The sequence below is a fragment of the Aythya ferina genome, assembly GCF_964211825.1.
Source record: "Aythya ferina genome assembly, chromosome: 6".
NCBI lineage: Eukaryota > Metazoa > Chordata > Aves > Anseriformes > Anatidae > Aythya > Aythya ferina.
In genome coordinates, this window is record NC_140303.1 from 8,865,566 (window position 1) to 8,883,002 (window position 17,437).

At 51.4% G+C, this 17,437-nt stretch overlaps 1 protein-coding gene across 24 annotated transcripts in view; it reads left to right on the forward strand.

The window, feature by feature from the left end:
- Nucleotides 1-17,437, forward strand: part of MAP2 (microtubule associated protein 2) — a 180,162-nt gene that overhangs the window by 63,198 nt on the left and 99,527 nt on the right. For 17 of the 24 annotated variants that reach the window (XM_084524722.1, XM_084524726.1, XM_084524729.1 and 14 more), the window contains one exon: nucleotides 10,075-10,140. The exons of 3 other annotated variants lie outside the window; for them this stretch is intronic. The gene's annotated coding sequence lies outside the window, so the exon portion shown is untranslated. Of the gene's footprint in view, nucleotides 1-9,338; nucleotides 9,401-9,515; nucleotides 9,696-9,754; nucleotides 9,845-10,074; nucleotides 10,141-17,437 lie in introns of those variants that run through there. 4 more of the 24 variants (XM_084524733.1, XM_084524731.1, XM_084524724.1 and 1 more) reach the window with 4 other exon arrangements.

The window sequence follows — 17,437 nt, forward strand, 5'->3', positions numbered from 1 at the left end:
GGAGAGCTTTGAGATGGAAAGGAGCAGCAGGGAGAGGAAAGATGGGCAGAAGCCAGAGGGCAAGAGAATTGTTACGAGGGAAGAAAAGATGGAATAAAGGGGATGTAGTAATGTGTGCGTTTTCCATGTTTATCTGATTTCAGATATATTTATTTACAACTGCTTGTGTTTTATAGTACAGAAACAATTCAGAGTTACTCCTAGATCTTTGAGCAGAAGACAGCGTTTCCTTTGCCTGGCTCAGGAGGGAGAGCTGCTGTTTCCTTCCCCACCAGCAGGCATGGACCCGAGTAGTGAGTCAGGAAGCAGCAATCAGAGGATAAGATAAGCTCACGCTTCTTGTTTTTTTTTTAAAGGTTGAATACTTGTAAGTATTCACAGCTCATAAGCGTTTTTAATGGCTGAAAAATCCTGTTAAATTGGGAATTTGGGGAAGGTGGGAGGCGAGACTCAGCTGGTCTGCTCGATGGTCGGCAGATGGGACATATGAAGAGATGCCTTTTTTTTTTTTTTTCTGAGAAAATATTGTAAACCTCCCCACAAGGTGTAAGGAAAAGAAAGGCCTTTCGTTCTGCCCCTGCCTTTTGCTGAACCTTGGCATATGTTCCCGACGTGATTTGCCTCTGTAATGGTGACCCCTGCCCTCAGGAGCAGCAAGAGAAGGGAGCGGAGAAGGGATCAGCGACCGTGACCGTGGGGAGCAGCAGCAGGAGGAAAACCTGTTTGGAGAAGGCTGGCTTTGTTAGGGCCCCCCATGAGGGACTGAAGGGGTCGGCAAGTGGAAGGGGCCGAAATCCAGCGAGAAGGATCAACAAAACCAGTCTGAGGGAGCAAAAAGGGCTGGCAGGGAGGTGTGCTTCCAGCAGCGCAGTGGTTAGAGCTCGAGGGATTTGTGGTGCTCAGGGGTACCCGGTGGAGGCTGCTGGAGGCACACGTAGCGTGAGTTTTCCTAAAACTTCCCTTCCTTTGACAGCTTCAGCAGAGAGTATCTTGCCGCAAAGAATTGAAATATTCTGGACAAACATCAGATGTTGGCAGAGGCTCCGGCAGCCTTGGCAGGTGTGAAATTTCTGACTCTTGACCCGGTGACTTGCTGCAGCAGGTGTAGGTTTCCTGTGCTTTCTTTGCAGGCTGTTTTTTTTTTTTTAGATGTGGAAATTATTATTTTTTTTGGCATGGCCTTATAGTTTTTGAGCAGTAAGGATGTTTGTGACCTACTAATAACTCTTCATGGTTCCCCTTCATTAAGAAGTGCAGCAACTATTCCTTTGTTCTTCCAAATCAGTCTCTCAATAGGAAGGAGGAAGAAATTAAGTTGGGAGAGGGTTGTTAATAGCTGTCAAATGAAAGCACGGGCTGATTTAGTGCTTTAACAGCTCCACACATGCAGTGGACAGAGAATAAACCCTCTAACAAAAGCCCGTTCCTTTTCTGCTAATCTGTTGTTCCACAACAGCTGTCAGGCGGAAGATTTACATCCGAGTGGAAGCAATGAGATGGTGAAGAAGGGTGCTGCCAGTTGTCCAAGTTTTGAGTTGGTGGTTTGGTGTTTTTTTTTGGCTTGCATTGACTGGAAAGCAGTTAAAAACGAGTAACGAGGGCAGTACGAAATGCTGGGCAATTTGCAAGGGGCAGGGCTGCTGTTAAATGAGGTCAAGGCCAGGCTGAACGGCCCAGGGAGGAGAGCAGGGCTGGGAGACCGGCGTGTGCCTTGGGGTGGCCGTGTCCTGCTGGGGATGGGATGGGATGGGATGGGATGGGATGGGATGGCCACCCCTTGGCCACCAGCTGATTTCAGGCTCACAGCAGGGAAGGACGAGCATCCCAAGGAGACTGGAGAAAATGTGATGCCCAAAAGCCAGGAGGTACAAAGGTCGGCTCTGCCTGTTAGCATCCTCCAGTAGCTAACATAAGATAATGCAAAGAAAAAAAAAAGCTGTCCACCTAAAATGGCTTCTGCCCATTCAGCTTCTGTGGCTCCATGCTTGTGACTGCAGAGCAGAGCCCAGAAGAGGCTCTGGAGAGCTGCTGCTGCTGCTGCTCTTTCTGGGGTTGAGGAACTGGCACAGCTGAAGCCCTCCTGATGGCAGGAGGTTTTCCAGAAGCGAATCGAGTAGACCAGAAAACATCATCTTCGTGGGGAAGACCTCTTCTGGGGGCAAGCAGTTTCAGTCCTACTGAGTTTTCATGACCATCATCCCCCAAAGTATTGAAGTGAGCCAGTAAAATTCACATTCCCGTTGCTCGTCTCTGTGCATGGTTTGATTGCTCAAACTGTCCTGTGCAAAACCAGGGGCGGACATGAAGGTGCCTGACCTGCTTCGGCTGGCCCTGGGAGGCATGGTGGAAATTTGTTTGCCTGAGATGTGGCTCCTGGGAGGTGCTGCCCAGCATCCGTCCCGTGCTGCTGCTGTCTGACCTGACGTGGGCTGCAGGGTTGGCTTCAGAGAGCACTGAAAGCTCAAGCTGGCCTCAGTCTCCCAGCAGCTACGTGCAGGGCAGCAGCTCAGAATGCTGGCTGCTCGTTAATATTCATCCCTTAATGATTTATGAGGCTAAAATCCATAAACAAGTGACACTTTATATTTGCTACCGGTCTCATATCCTTATTTAATACTGCTAGTGGACAGCTAGCGTCCAAAAGGGTGTTCAGTGACACTCGCAGCTGAATGAGGCCTTTCAGATGCGCCTGCCTGCGTTAGGAATGAGCGTGCTTGCTCGAATTTTACAAGGGACAGTTCTTTTAAATGTAACACCCTCCTTCCCAGCGTCCCCCCAAGTGCCACCGTCATCTCGTTCTCATTACAGCCCTCTCTCATCCCTTTGTCTGCTGCTGGCTGAAAATGCCTTTGTCTTCCAGCTCCTTCCGTGGTTAATGAGTCGCTTAGATTCTGTTTGCCAACTGGTGCAGAGAGAACCTTGGAGCAAAAGGGTACCAGAGTTACTCCACTTTCTGTCTCCTTTTCTTCTGCAGCCTCTTGAAAGTGTTGTGCTCCTGGTTTTTCACTTGCAGGTCCAACACGATTGCTTGGGGCCTTTGCTCAAACATACGAGAGGTCCCAAAGGCTGACTTTGGTTCTGAACCCTGCTCGAAAGAGGTAGGAGCCTCCTGGCAAGTGCTGGGAGCAGCTGCCTTCTTCCCTCTCTGCTGCGGTGTTACCAGGGGGCAAACAGCTTCATCGGAGCCTGTCCCACCCAGGTCACCACCCCACAAAGCTCCTCGCTCGCAGACCCAAATACGCCACCCCAGGGGCACTGTGATGTGGAAAGCTGCACTGTACAAGGGAAGATCAGAAGAATATTTCCCAAGCTCTCCATTTTGTGGTGTCTGGGCTCTCCCTAGTTTGCCAATATCTTCCTTACTGCGCGAAACCCATTTTTTGGCGCTTCTCCAGCTGAGACATCACCACCGACAAAGAAAAAGGAATAATTATTCCCGTGTTTCAGGGACAGCATCCCCATGAAGATAAATAGAACTGCGACTCGTCTTTTTTTTTTGCCCACAGAAAGCCTTTTCCTGCCAAGCTACTGCCTAGCTCCTTGCTCTCTGTCTGTCTGGTTGTGCCTGGGGCCTCAGCTCTCCGTGCACTGTGCAGTCTTTTTCTCTTTTGATGTCCTGCTCCCAGATTTGGGAGGTGCTCTGTAGTTGCTGCGATCACCTTGGCTTTTGAGCGTGCTTTCCTACGTGTGAAAAGCGCAGCCCAGCTTGGGGTCCAAACCAAATTTTAGAAAAGCAAACTAGGGAGAAAAAGAGATCAGGTGGCTGGGATTTGTTACTGACAAACTTAACTGCCTGCAGGAATTCCTCAGTTCTCCTCCTGTCCTGTAGGTGCTTAGAAATTGCCTCTTCGGGTCTGTTTGCAAAGATGAGACTGGTTTGTAATTTCCCGTGGCTTCCTTTCAAGAGAGGGTGCAGTGTTTGGTCTTCTGTAGCATCATCTCTGAAACTGTAAATGCTCTTCTTGAGTCAGAAGGGACTCATAAAATGTTCTGCACTCTGGCTAGCTTATTCTGAGCATTTTGTATGCTGCTCTTTCCCATTCTTACCCAAGGTTTTGCTTCTTTTTAAAATTAATTGCATGCAGTGTTTGCTCACAGTTGATTTATTTGTGAAAATCGAGGCAAATGTTGAGTGTGCTGCATCCTACTCTGCTCTGCATCATCTTCGCTGTGCCTCTCTGCTGAACCATGACTTGCCCGCGTTGCTTTTCAGATCGCATTGCATCTTTTTGGGTGCCTTTTATGTTCCATACTAATTGTAATTCATTTTGTTCCTTAGCTTTTCTGACCGCGTTCCTGCACTTTTGCTGTCCTGAAGTCACACGGCTTTGTCTCTGCTTTGTTGTATGATTCTGTTTGATATTCAGGCTCCTAAAAAGCTCACTGCGGTCGTACACAAGCAGCAGTCCCTGGCTATTCCTTTTAAGTGCTGGTGCAGTTTTCCGTAAACCAGTGTCTGGGCGGTTTTTGGTAGCAAGAGTTCCCCTGGAGGTGGTTGAAGCAGTGTGAGAAGCTCCCCAGCTTACAGCAGCACTGCCTGTCAAAGTGCCACTGATAAAGCCTCTCCCTTCGAAGAGGGACACGTCCCTCCAGCTCCATCCCAAGGTCCATCCTTTCTCCAAAACTCCATCTCGCCAAATGACTTTCAGCTTGCTCTGATGAGCCCGGTTTGACCATCATCACCTTGCAGCGCTGTCTGCAGGCTTCAGACAGGGTTTAGCCTTGGTGTAGCGACTGCTGTGGGCTCGGTGGAGCTGTAGCTGATTCCATGTGTGTAAGCAAAAGGGGGATCGGGATCCTTATGCTAACCACAGAAAAGGTGCTTTTATGGTGATGAGAACAAGAATCAATCACGAGTAGCTAATGAATTAGCTGGCAGCGTCTGCGATGCTCGTTTCACAGTAAATGCAACAGTCAAAATCCATTAAGAAGCCCGTGCAAAGGGGTCCTCTGCGAAGAGGATGTCTGCAAAGTGCAGTGCACACACTGCCCTCGCTGTGCCTCTATCTGAGGCACGAGAGTGTGCACAAAGCACCAGTTCTGCTCTAAATGTGTGGTAGTCAGGGAAGGGCCTCGGATTTTTTTAGCTGGGTTTTGTCTCAGAGGTCACGGTGGCGATTAATCGTGGTGGCTTTTCACTGGAAACCTGCAGTCTGTGAAGGGCGGCTATGGGAGCACCCAGGTGCCCGTGCAAGGAGGTTGTGAGCGGTTGCAGCAGCGCAGCATGGTGTCACAGCGGCGTGCAGGTGGGTCAGCACCTTCCTCACCAGGCAGCTTTTGCCACCTCTCCTCTTCAGCAAGTGCTCTGCGGCTTCTGCTCCGCGCGGCTGGTAGCTCAGCCACGGGTTTCTGCCTGGCTGCCCTCCTTACAGGAAGAGCTGCTGAGGGAGAAGCTGCTCAAACCCCCCTCTGCTGCACGCTGCTGGGTGTTGCTGCCATCCCTAGTGCCCGGCTCTCGAGGAAAAGCGGTGAGTGAGGAGAGCTGACGGGTTTGTTCGAGTTTCTGAACCGAATCCACAGGCATGGGGGAAAATAACTGCCTGGCTGATTTTAGGAAGGCTGCGTTTAGCTGCTTAGAAAGCTATCTCTGAAGGCAGGGGGATCTTGAATTTGCTTTATTAGCTCTGCAGAAATGAGGAATCAGATGCCTTTTCCCTGAAGGGGCTCATGGATGCGGGCCCATTTCAGGAAAACCTCTATTTGTGGTACTGCGTTTCACTACGTGCCAGCATCCCACGGAATTGAACTGAACGTAAGCGTTTGCTACACATTCTCCTAAATATAAATGGAATCGAAATGGTGCCCAAGCCCCCCGCGATCAGGCAAAACAGATAAACTTGTGTGTTTTCCATTGCAGTTACTGCTGCAGCATATTTAAGGCTGTGCCAGCTCAGAGGTTATATTTTAATTGCGTGTCATGCAAATTCTGATTCAATAAATGAATCACGAATTTAAAACATTTTGTTTATGAATTTAATGCAGAATAATAACCAAAGCTTTTGTGATGAGGTGTGACATGATAGCTAATTGAAAACCATTAGGCTACATGGTGAAAGGAAGCACAGATTGACATTTGAACAAATTCTGTCCCAGTAACTGTAATGTGTCACCGTCAGCAAGTTTTTGTCTTGATTCATCACCCCACTGGTAGGCCAGGGGAGAGAGATGAAGAGAAGAAACCACAGGGTCTGCATCTGCAGCGGTTCCATAGCCAGAAATCCCCTCAGGAGCGCAGAGAGAGGCTCGGTGAGTGCCTGAGCTCCACGCTCGCTGAGCATCAGGGAAACTGAAAATGAAATTTTGGGGTGATCCAGGCTCCCTTGGGGCTGTACTGGGACAGGACTGTGCCACCAAAGCCCTGTGGCTGATGGGGTCAGCGCAGAGGTGTGCATGGGGTGGCCTCTTGTTCTGGGTCAGCAGGGATTCTGGCCACAGTTCCCAGCATTAAGTGCTGCCTTCTTGGGGTCCTGCAGCTTTAGGAGCCTGCTGTAAGCATCACTGAATCAGGCGCTGTGCAAACATCCCGGTAGCAGAGGGGGGTTTGAAAACTGGCCTTACCAAAAGCAGCTTGGTTAGCTCGTAGCAGCGACGGCAACGCCACCAGCATTGCTCTTAACCCTGGCAGTTCCCCTTGGCCTTTTCAGACACCCTCAGCCCTCGCCTCAGCTCGGTGCCGTTTCTGGGGGGTGATTAATGAGCGCTCCTATTGGGACTGCAGCACCAGCGCTGCTCTCGTAAGAGCAAATACTTCTCCCACAGGCTCTGCTTTCCCTCGCTTCCGATCCTGCTGTGGCTGCAGCGCTGCAGCTCCCGCGGTGTAATGCGGAGCTGTGCACGAATCCCAGGTGGGTTACGGGATGAAAGGCAAAAATATGAAAAAGAACAAACCCGCCTCTCACCTCCATGTGTGTAACAGCAGCACCTCTGTAGATACCACATCTTTGTACAAGGCTGGAGGGCTATCGAGCAGCTATGATGAATTTTGGTTTCTTACTCTTTTGCTGTCGTCAGTCTCTTAGCTGGAAACCAAGGGATTTCTAGGCAGCCCCCGGGCCGTGTTTATCTGGCAGCTTCAAAGGCTTCTGAGCAGCACTGGACCTCCTGCAACGCAGGCCTGCAGGGACTTGGCCAGCCCCATCTTGCATCACGATCGCAGGGACACGCTAGCACGGAGTGAGATGGAAACAAGGGCCCTTTCTAGGTATTGCTCCCATCTATTATTTACTGGAGGAGGCAGCGTGGCTTCACACAGGAGCTCGTGCCCGAAAATACCGCCTGCAGTTCGGAAACAGCGCTGCACAGGTGGGCAGCTCGCCTGTTGGAGGGGGAACAAACCTGATGGGGAGCCTAAAACCAAAGCCAGGCCCCTCCTGCATCCTGAAACGCCCTTCCCTGCTGGAAACCCCCTGCACCTCGCTAACCACGGAGCTGCGGGCTCAGCCTGCAGCTGTAGCTAACTCCTCCCCAGCCTGCAGGCTCCTGGCAGGCACCGTAGCGCTGCAGGAGCCGCTGTGCCGTGCTGCCTGCGCCTCGCCACAGGTAAGGGTCGTCCTCTTTTCTGCTTATTTCCTCCTCGAGGGAGGAAAGGGAAGGAAAGCAAGGCTCTCCCTCAGGCAGCTGGTGAAATGGGATGCTGCAGAAGAAGAGGCAATGTGTGTGGGAAAGCACCTGCCTCCTCTCCAGCAGGCAGCCGTCCCCGAGACCGGCGTAAGTGCTGAGACAATGAAGGATAAAAAGAAAATGCCTTGTTCCAGGGCTATTTTTACCCGAGTGGTGCAATTTCTTATTCAGTAGGCTTATTCCTCTTCATCTACATCACTGATCACATTAGCTGCTATTTTGGGTGTTGCATAAAATGTTCACCCAGCCTCTGGTGGGGGAAAAAAAGCAGCAGCCACCCCCCGAGGCCTTTGCTCGAGGCTGGCTGCACCATTTCGGCAGGGCCTTGGGTGGGAAGGGCTGAGGCTGAGCTTTGGAGAGGGTCTGAGAGACTGGGCTGGGCCAGAGGTGGTGTGACCTTGGGCAAGCCAAAGCCCCATCACTGTTCTTTTTCCATCATCCTTGAAATGAGGGCATTGCCACTCCCCCCCCCACTCTGGGTCCTGGCTTTTTTAAGTAAAAAGTGGTCACAGAAATGGTCTCCTGGTCGCCCAACACCTTGCACAGGGTGACCCGGGATGCCAGGGGGGGTTCTGAGCGCTCCCACAGCATGGTACCAAAGCTGAGTGCCCTGTCCTACAGCGATCCTACACCAACGTGTAGGATCGAAGAGAAAAAAACACTTGGACATGCAAGATCTTGCAGAGTTTAGACCAGTGAAGCATTCCCAGTCCCTTGGCGTGCCAACATACTGATGGTCGTGGGTTTTTTTTGCTCACAAGTTTCCTGGTTCAGCGTGATGGGTACAAGAGTTTGGTGGGCCAAGGTTGCTTTGTGGCTGCCCCTGCCTTCCTGGGGGACAGCTTGTGGGGGCAGGTCCCAGGCAGGGCTGTGTCCCCCGAGCTCCAGCACGGGCAGAGTGGGGCCGGTCAGGGGGGCGGTGGCAATATGCATAGCCCCTTGTGAGCCATGCCAGGAACGTCCAAGAGGCATTTCAGGATGGTTTTGGGGACCTGTTGTAAGCCCCGCACCCTCCCAGCCCCACGGTGGTGTTTTGGGACCTCCCGAAGGTGCTGGGGGAAGAGCGGAGCCGTGGAGGTGCTGGCTGGCAGCAGGTACCCGCTGGCACCCACTGCTCGCTGGCGGAGCTGCGGGGGGCGAGGGCAGGAGGAGAGTCTCCTTGGTTTCTGCAGAGGATGAGCTGTGCAGTGGGAGGCTTGGCAGCAGCAGGCCCCCTTCCCACGACTCACAGCAGGCTTTCTCAGAGGGAAGGTCCAAGAACTGCGCTAGTGCTGCTCGTGCTTCTTCCTTTCCTTCTGAAGGCCTTTTCGCTGCCACGCCGTACCCGCCCCACCATCATCCTTGGCCCCTACAGCCTGCCTTTGGGGGCTTCCTTCCTCCTCCTCCTCCTCCTCCTCCCTGCGAAGGCACGGGGAGCTGCTGGCAGGGCCGAAGGGGGCACTCCATTTCCCATGGGTGTGATAAAGCAGCTGCAAGGCTCCGACAGCAGCATAGTGGAGCTGTCCCTGCAGCCCTGCTGGGAAAAAAAAACCCGTGCGGGATCGGGAGCGGGAGCGGCAGCGCGATGGGAACCGCGCACCCCGCTGCCTGCGTGCCGGCCCTGCTCGCGTCTGCTCGGCAGCAGCACAAAAGGAGCCGCTCGCCGAGACCCACGGGCTCGGGGGGGCCACGCTTCCCGGGGCCACGCTCGGTGGGAGGCAATTAAAATGCCCGTCAGGCGCCGGGGAGCGGCGAGCCCTTGACGAGCCGCTCGGGCAGCCGCGAGGCGCGGCGTCCTATTGTAAGTGGCTGATGGCGGAGCCGGCTGGTTTGTCATCCTTCTGGAAATTTCTGCGGCCAGTGAACTCCCTCTTCCTCTCCCACTCACCCTCTTTTCCTTTTCACCGCTGCGGGGACTTCTCCTAATTTGCAGTTTTCCTTTTCCTGACGTACACATGGTAGAGCCAAGCTGGTGGCTCGCAGACTGCGTCTGTCTGGAGATAGGCAGCGAGCCGATGGAGAGCAGCACGCCAGGAGAATGATTATGCAGCAGTTATTTAAGGATAGGCTTTGGGGGTATGGCAGCCTCTGAGCCGGTAATGATTTTCTTTTAAAAACGTCAGCTTGGGTTGCTTTTTGCAGGATTTGCGAGAGTCGTTCTACCTTTGTGCTGTAGCTTTGGGGATTTAGCCTGCTGTAGATTAAATTCTGTAGCGGTGCCCTCCGAATGAATTAAACTGCATAGGTAATAAACCTCTGGGGGTTTGCTTAGTAATTTATTTGATGCATACGTAATGCATTATTATAAGCACACACCTTCATGGACCTGTGGTGTGTATTTATATGTATGCATCTTTGTAGCATTTAAAAAAAAAAAAAAAAAACACACTTTTTTTTTATACCAGGAAACTGTTTTTCATCAAAAAATCAGCATTTTCACTTTTTTTTCCCCCCACCTTTGGATTATTTTAACAGATTCTTCAGCGTGTAGCCTCGGACGGGAGGCAGTGATTGGAATCGGCTCGGTCACAGCTCGCAAAGGTAGGGCACCTCCGGAGCTGAGCGGGGATGAGTCTGGTGCAGGGCGTGGGTTTCCTTTGTGGTTTGTTTGTTGTGTATGTGCGGGGGGTTTAACAATAGCAGTTCTTCGTTTGGTCGATCTGTGCTGTGTTGCAGCTTCGCATAGATTTTCAGGTCGCTTTGGCAGGCGGTCTGGAGTTATTTTCAATGTGCATGCAGGCACTGCAGGGATGGAATCAGCCCTCCCAGCTGCAGCTAGCGGAGGGCGAACAGAAGCCCCCGCATGCTTGCTGGTTGCTTTGGGTGGGTACGGGCAGCATATGGAGCCCTCTCCTTTCCTACCCGACCTGGGGGCTTGCTGATGGTGGTTTCAGCTTCCCCGGGGTCCTTGCAGGCTAGCACAGACAGGGTTAAACCCCCTTGCCTTATCCGAGCAGGTACAATCCATCCAAAAGAAAGCAGAGGGCTGGCTTCATGCTGCCTGGCTGTCGGGGAGGAGGGAAACTTCTCTTAACCCGTTCAGTGCTGCCCGCGAGCGTGGGGCTTGGGCTTGGCTCGGGGCTTGAGGCACAGCGCCCCAGCAGCCAGGCGGGGCAGGGCTGGGAGAGCTTCCATCTGAGGCTGTCTGGAGGCATCACCAGCACTTCAGAAGTCATTTCCATCACCAAAACAAGGCAAGCAGATTTGGTTTTGACGGTGTCGTTGGTAGTTCCCGGGACAAATTGATTATTCTCTTTCCCCTAATGCCCTTTGGCTTTGGTTGCTCTAACCCTTTAAGGCTGGAAGGGAAATGTGGGGATAAAGCCCTGCAGAACAGAACACATGAAGCAATTTTCTTTGGGTTGAACTGTCAGATGTGTCGAGTGATTAAGGAATATTGATCTCATTGAGTTGCAGCAGGGACTGTGCCCTTAATGAAGAAAGGATTTAAAAAAAAAAAAAAAAGCTAGGCGGGACTGCAAACCTGCTCTTTTCACCTTGGTGGAGAGAAGGAAAGGCAACGTTCATCTTGTATTAACTTTCCAGGTGCTATTTCTCCCCCAGTACCTTCCAACCCAGGCGTTACCGTGCGTTGTGCTGCTCAGGTGTCACCCAGCTCAGCCTACGTCTTAGCTCCGCGTTCAGGCCTGAAGGCAAGAAGTGTGTTTGTAGGGCAGGAAGCAAAATTGGACGTGTCGTTAGCCTGCAGGCAAGGCGGTTATATTTCGAGTGTGGGTATCCCAGGAATAATGGTAACTCCGGGAGGAAGCCTGCTCTCGTGACGTGCCCCCTCTGGGTCCCAGACGGGTGGCAACTGCAAGCCAAGAGGACTTCAGCACAGGCAGAGCCAAGGGCCGCTGCTAGCAGCAACAGATTCCCGAAATGTTACCCGTCATCGGTTTCATTGCAGTAAGTTGCTGAGGCTGTGTTCCTTCTGGGGGGAAGCATTAGTGCATTATTCAGGACATTTTCCTTCCTGGTCATCTTACGTACTGTTCTGTTCCTTGCTTTTCTCTTCTACATGTCTTAGTTTTCTTGGCCCTTGTCTTCTCTCTGTCTTTGGCAGAAGCCTTCTTGCCTAATAGGCTTTCCTGGCGGAATAAAATTCTTCAAAAGAATGCCTTACCCCTTAGTTTTCCTTAGTTGCTTTTCATGTTGTTACTCCTCCTGGTACCAATTATCACTGGACTCACTGAAATAGAAAACCCTGAAGTAAATAGTGTATAAAATGCTTTAATTCTTGAAAAATGTATTCAGTGGTGTCTTTTTAGCGAAGAGCAGGTCCCTTCTCTTCCCCTCACTTTTAATTTCACTTCCATTACAGAAGGGCAGCCAGCCAAACTGCAGTCTCATTCCGATTTCAGTAATGTTTTGCAAACTCTGTCTCAAGGACTAATGCTGCTTGCTGGGCTCGATGTCAAAATCCAAGGTTTTGCTGCAGCACTGGAGAAGGAAAGAGGAAGGAGCTCTGGCAATCAGAAGTGATGGCTTTGTTAGCAGACAAGCAGAACCGCCTGTTTTTTACAGTATCAGTGGATAACGAGTCAAAATTGTTGACAATGCGATCCTTTGGATGAATGGTTTGTCTCTGGAAATGTTCCTTATCTCTTGGACGCAGCATCTTATCAGACCTCTGCGGTCTCCAAAAACAACAACAACAAAAAGGGTGTCAGCTATATGGTAATGAATCAGTTGGTGTGGAGATGGGTTCTTGTTTTATTTTAAATAAGCAATACGAATATGTTTCTTGCACCTCTGTTTTATCGGTCATTTTAACCTCCTCCCTTGGTCGGGGCTTTTGAGATGCTCATTGCAAATCATTCCTTCTGGCTGCAGAGAGGAAAATGAGATGTTTTGCTGGCAAAATTGGAAATAACTTCAAATATCGCAGTTTTCTTGAAGTAGAGGTGAGGGGCACTTATTTTGCAGGAACAGAATTAACTGCAGATGGGCAGGGTTTAAAAGCCCAATGGCCACAGGGGTAGAAAGAGATGGCTGGGACTATCACAAGGAAAACCTTTAATAAGCTGGTACAGAAAGGCAGCAGAAGCCAGAGCTCGCGGTGGCGCGGCGGTGCGTTGGGCTCCACGCGGTGGCAGAGGGCAGGCACCCAGAATGACGTGATGCTTGGCGCTCCCCTTGCTCGAGCCCAGCGACACGGTGACCAAATGCGCCAGAAGCTCTCAGAAGCAGCTCGCCTTCCCCACGGCCCCGCGGCTCCCGGGCACGCAGCGGCACCGGCAGCGAGCCTGGGCCCCGTGTTTGCCTCCGTCCCGGGCTCGGCGTCCAGTTTTCACCCCGCTCTCTAGGCAGCCCTTCCTCGGCACGTGCGATGGAGGTAAGGAGCAGTTCGGCTTGACAGAGTCCCACGCGGGGGCTTCACATCCCCGCTTCTCTCCCCGGGGTTGGGGTTGGACCAGCAGTATAACGCAGCCTTTTCTCGTGGCTACGTGAACCAAGCAGGTTTGGGTTGGTCTTGGTTTTTGGGGCTGACCTGCCTGATGATTTATGCCTTGTGCTTGGTGATCAGCTCTCGGTGAATATTTCCCTGCTGGTTTACTGGTTAGAAAGACTGTCTCCTAGGTATTTTTTTCACTGGCAGATAAGGGTCCTATAGCATGATTTGGGGCACCGAAGTTGGGTTCCTTGTAGCATATGTGGCATCCACTTGGATGGCTGTTTCGTGTGACTTGTGGGAACAGGTGTTTGTGATTCTGCACCAAAACAGGCTAAAGTTAGCCAATGGACTCCAATTATTAGCTGGGAAGAAGAAAATTCCCAGAAACCTTGTTTCTGTGGGTTAGCTGGAGCTAAGAGTTCATGTTCCCAATGGAATTTGGTTTCATATGGGTTTTATCTTTCGTGCTTCTCCTCCCCACCGTATCTTCCATTACATTTGCACCAGAGTATCCCAGTTTCTCTGTGGCCCCTTGCTGCCCTCTGGGCAGGGCACAGGGTATGCTAAAGCTGCTCTGGGCCGCTGGCTGGTGTGTGCACGAACTGCCTGGCTGGACGAGGAGAGGCAGCGGGTAAGTGGTGAGCTTGTGTTGGTGTTCTCCCCGTGTGAGGGAAGGGAGGGCTGGTTTCAGCTTCGTTTTTCACTTGTAGGACATCTCATGTCCTTTGTTCTCTGTGGCTAAATATTAAGAATGCTCAGATGCTTGCAATGGCAGAGGTTTGGTTAGTAACCGTAGGGAGGATCCCCTGGGTAACCTGTCAAGAAAATTGTCAGAGCACAGAAATCTCGTGGAGGAGGAACGGGCCAGGAGCTCAGCTCACGAGGCCCTGGCTGGGGGAAGAAGTGGTTAGGTGAAGGGCTGCAGGCTGCCAGGCTCCTTTCGGAAGCTTGTGACCTCAGCTCTTGGTTATTTTCTTTGTCTGTGTAAAGCAAAATGCCCATGTGCCCCTCAGGAGGGGTATTATATTCATCAATTTTGCAAAATACTCGAGATCTTTACCTAAGGGAAGCCATGGATGTGCAAATTGTGGGTGTGGGGCTTAGAATGGTGCTTTCTGTCTGGGCTGCAGTAACGAAGGTGGTTTGGGTATTGATGTTGTAGCAGGATCAGGAAAGAGGTTTGAATGCATTTAGGAAAATACTCAACTCCCCCACCTTCACCTGGCAGCTTAACCCTTCCTTCCTTTGTACAGCTCTTTGCTGTGTTAAATTGTTGTGGTCGGACAGGTCTGGGGTGGCTTTTAACTGATGGTGGAATAAGCCAGCAGGCTGGAGCTGGAAAAGCCAGGAGGGACTGTGCTGCTGGCAGCACGATAGGGAAAAAAAATCACCTACATAGCAGCAATGCTGCTGACTCACGCTTTGCAAACCTGGAACATTCCCCCAAAGGCCGGAGATGCAGATGGACTTCCTCTCCCTGGCGTGGTCAGAGGACAATTCCCGATATTACTTGCCACCGACTGAAGCCTGCAGATAGTCAGGCACTGCTGCATTTTCACTGACATTTTATGGAGTGCATTAGCATGGAGCTTGCGAGAAATCACGGGCAATTTATTTTAATCCATTGGGTGTCAGTCAGTGCTAAATCACAGGAGCTATTTACATTTGTTTTCTGAGTCATCCTGGTGCCTGCGATAAGGTGATTTTTCAGTGTGTGTGGTTAGTAAATTGGATTCACTTTTTCCTTTTCTTACTTTGCGTGTGTAAGTGTTCTCAAAAATGCAAATGCATTCCTTAATTGGCTAAAAGAGGGTGAGTCACACTGAAGAAAGTGGCTTTCTTTAGCCCTTTCATCATCAAGGGGGAGAGGCTCAGGAGTGCTAGAGAGAGGGATGGGGATTGCTGGGGGAAGGTGGCAGGGCTGTGTGTGTACGTGGCAGGGCAAAACTCCTGCTGTCGTCCAGTCCCCTTGGGGCTGGTGTCTGCTGGTCTCCAGTCACTTTAGCCACGTGCCCGAGGGCACACAGGACTGACAAACATCATCGTGTGGTGGAAACCTCAGAGCATCAGGACGAGCGCTAGCGTCTGATCGTTTGTGTTGGTAATTGCCAAGAGAAGACAGCGCTGGAGTGAAGCTGGAGTTGCACGTGGCCACAATCCTCTCTTGCCGGTGTGTTTTTTCCCTGCTGTTTATTTCTTTTGTAGATCTGAGGCAGACAGCAAGGAGAAATTGGATAGCACAGGGCTGCGAGGATTTGGAGGTGGATCATGTTCTGCCTTAGGAACCCAGCGCGCGGTCACAGTCCACCTCAAGTGATCTCGCTGGGGTCAGAGCAGGGACAAAGCCAGTGGCGTCTCATAATTGAGGCCAGACCTACCTGCTTTAGGATGTCTGCTGGCACAGCGGCTGACCTGCAGCCTGTTCACGGGCGCATTTACTCACATCAATCCCGAACCCTTCGCAGCGTTTCTTAGCGTCACTGCAGTGTCTCGGCTGTGTGCTTGCCTTTAGGGCCTTCCATATGGCCTTAATGCAGCGCAAACCAAATTTAGGGAGACTCGGGATGGCTGAGAGCTGTGCTGATGACTGGATGTTACGTCAGGGCAGGGCTGGAGCTGTGCCAACACGCCCGTGTGTCCGGGCCCCATCCTGTGACCCTGGGCAGCTGCGGTGGTGCTTGCCCAGGATTAGGATCTGCTGCCATGCAAGGACACATCCCCAGCCCCATACGGCTCCTGTGGGGTCTGACTGTTGCTCTTGTGTGTTTCTAAAGAAATTTTAAAATTCTTGAAGAAATTAGAAGCCGGTTTGTGCTCTCAGCACCGGTGCCGTGGGCGCACTGTCCCCAGCGGTGCCACTGATGTCGCACCAGGCAGGAGCTCAGTTCCTCCTTGGGTGGGCACACGGTGCCTGGGAGGATGGAGCCCTCTTCTTGGGAAGTCGCCACGAAGGACTCCTGCAATGCAACGAAGCACACGAATAATCATTAAAATACGAACTGTTGCTATTATTTTTAAAGGTAGTGTTGAAGAAGAGCGGTGTTTGTAGCAGCAGCCCTGAGAAACGGACAGAGCTGCTGGCTGCAGCAACATTTCCTGCAGAACACAGGGAATGCCCTCAAATGTTTTAACGGATGTGCTTATTTCTTAGGTTTGTTTGTTGCCTTACACACAGGGAGGAAACTTGAGCACTTCAGTGATAAATTATGGAACGCGAGGGATGGAGACTGTGCTCCATGGTACGAGTAACACATCCGTGTGTCTTGCAAACAATTCACAAACCAAGAAGAACTCACTGAATGAGTTTTGTGTTCCTGTCCTGTAACTCTGTCTCACCTTGGCTGTATTTCACAGATCTGCCAGTGCTTAAACCCAGCTTGGTGGGGCCTTTGGGTTGTTTTTTTGTTTGTTTTTTTTTTTTTTTCCCCTTATCATTCCACAACCATCAGAGTCTCTCCCCAGCCAGTCCTTCTTTAAAGCAGTGCTCAGGTTCCCCATACCAGCTGCTGTCCGAGGGCCTTGGAGGAGGCAGCAGCATCACCCCAAACCAGCTCTGTTGTGCCGTGCCTCAGCTAGCAGCGATGAAATACAAGCAGGGAAAAGGGACTGTGCCAAAAAGATGCATTTTGAGACCTCGGGCACGTAACAGGGACAGCCCAGATCTGGTGTGGATGTGACTGTTCATTGCAACCCGGCATGCCTGCCGGCGCCAGCCCACGGTGATGCTGAAACTATTTCTGGTAAGGAAGTCAGGGGGAGGTGTCTGCAGCCAGCTGGGATGCTGTGGGTAGGCGTGGGGCAGGGTTCTGCGAAGCACAGCACCAGCACAGTGCTGTCCCTGTTCCTCAAGGGCAGCGTTTGCCCCTGGGTTAGAGGACTCAGGGCCAGCATGAAGTGGTCCTTGCTCCCATCAGCAGGAGCACCGGCGGTTCAGTCGGGTTTCATCTCTTAAGCCAGGTTTAATCTGCACAAACAGAAGTGTTTGGCAGTGGATTCAGCTTTGCCAAATATTTGTAATTTTTCCTTGCGATATACCAGCCTCTAATTGAAAATGGAGAAAAAAAAAGAAAGAAAAACCAAAACAACTGGTGAGACCTCGGGCAAAGGGGCACAGTCACATCATTGCCTTTGTGTCCGTGTGTTCGCTTACATCTCTCTAGTGTCTGCATATGGTTACTGAAGCTCTCTCGTACATTGAATTAGCCCTCGTAAGAACAGTTTGCCCCATGAAACGCCTTCGGGCAGTATCCAGGTGGGCAGGGGAGGTGTCAGCTCCAACTCTTCTCCATGCTGTGAGGAGGAGCGCTGGAGTTAGCAGCAGGGTCTGTTGGGATGAAGTACTGTGGAGAGACTGAGTCCTGGAGCAAATCACTTCCTTTAGGAGCCAAATATGAATTTAGCCTGTACGTGCAGGTGTATAATTATACAGAATAAAGAGAA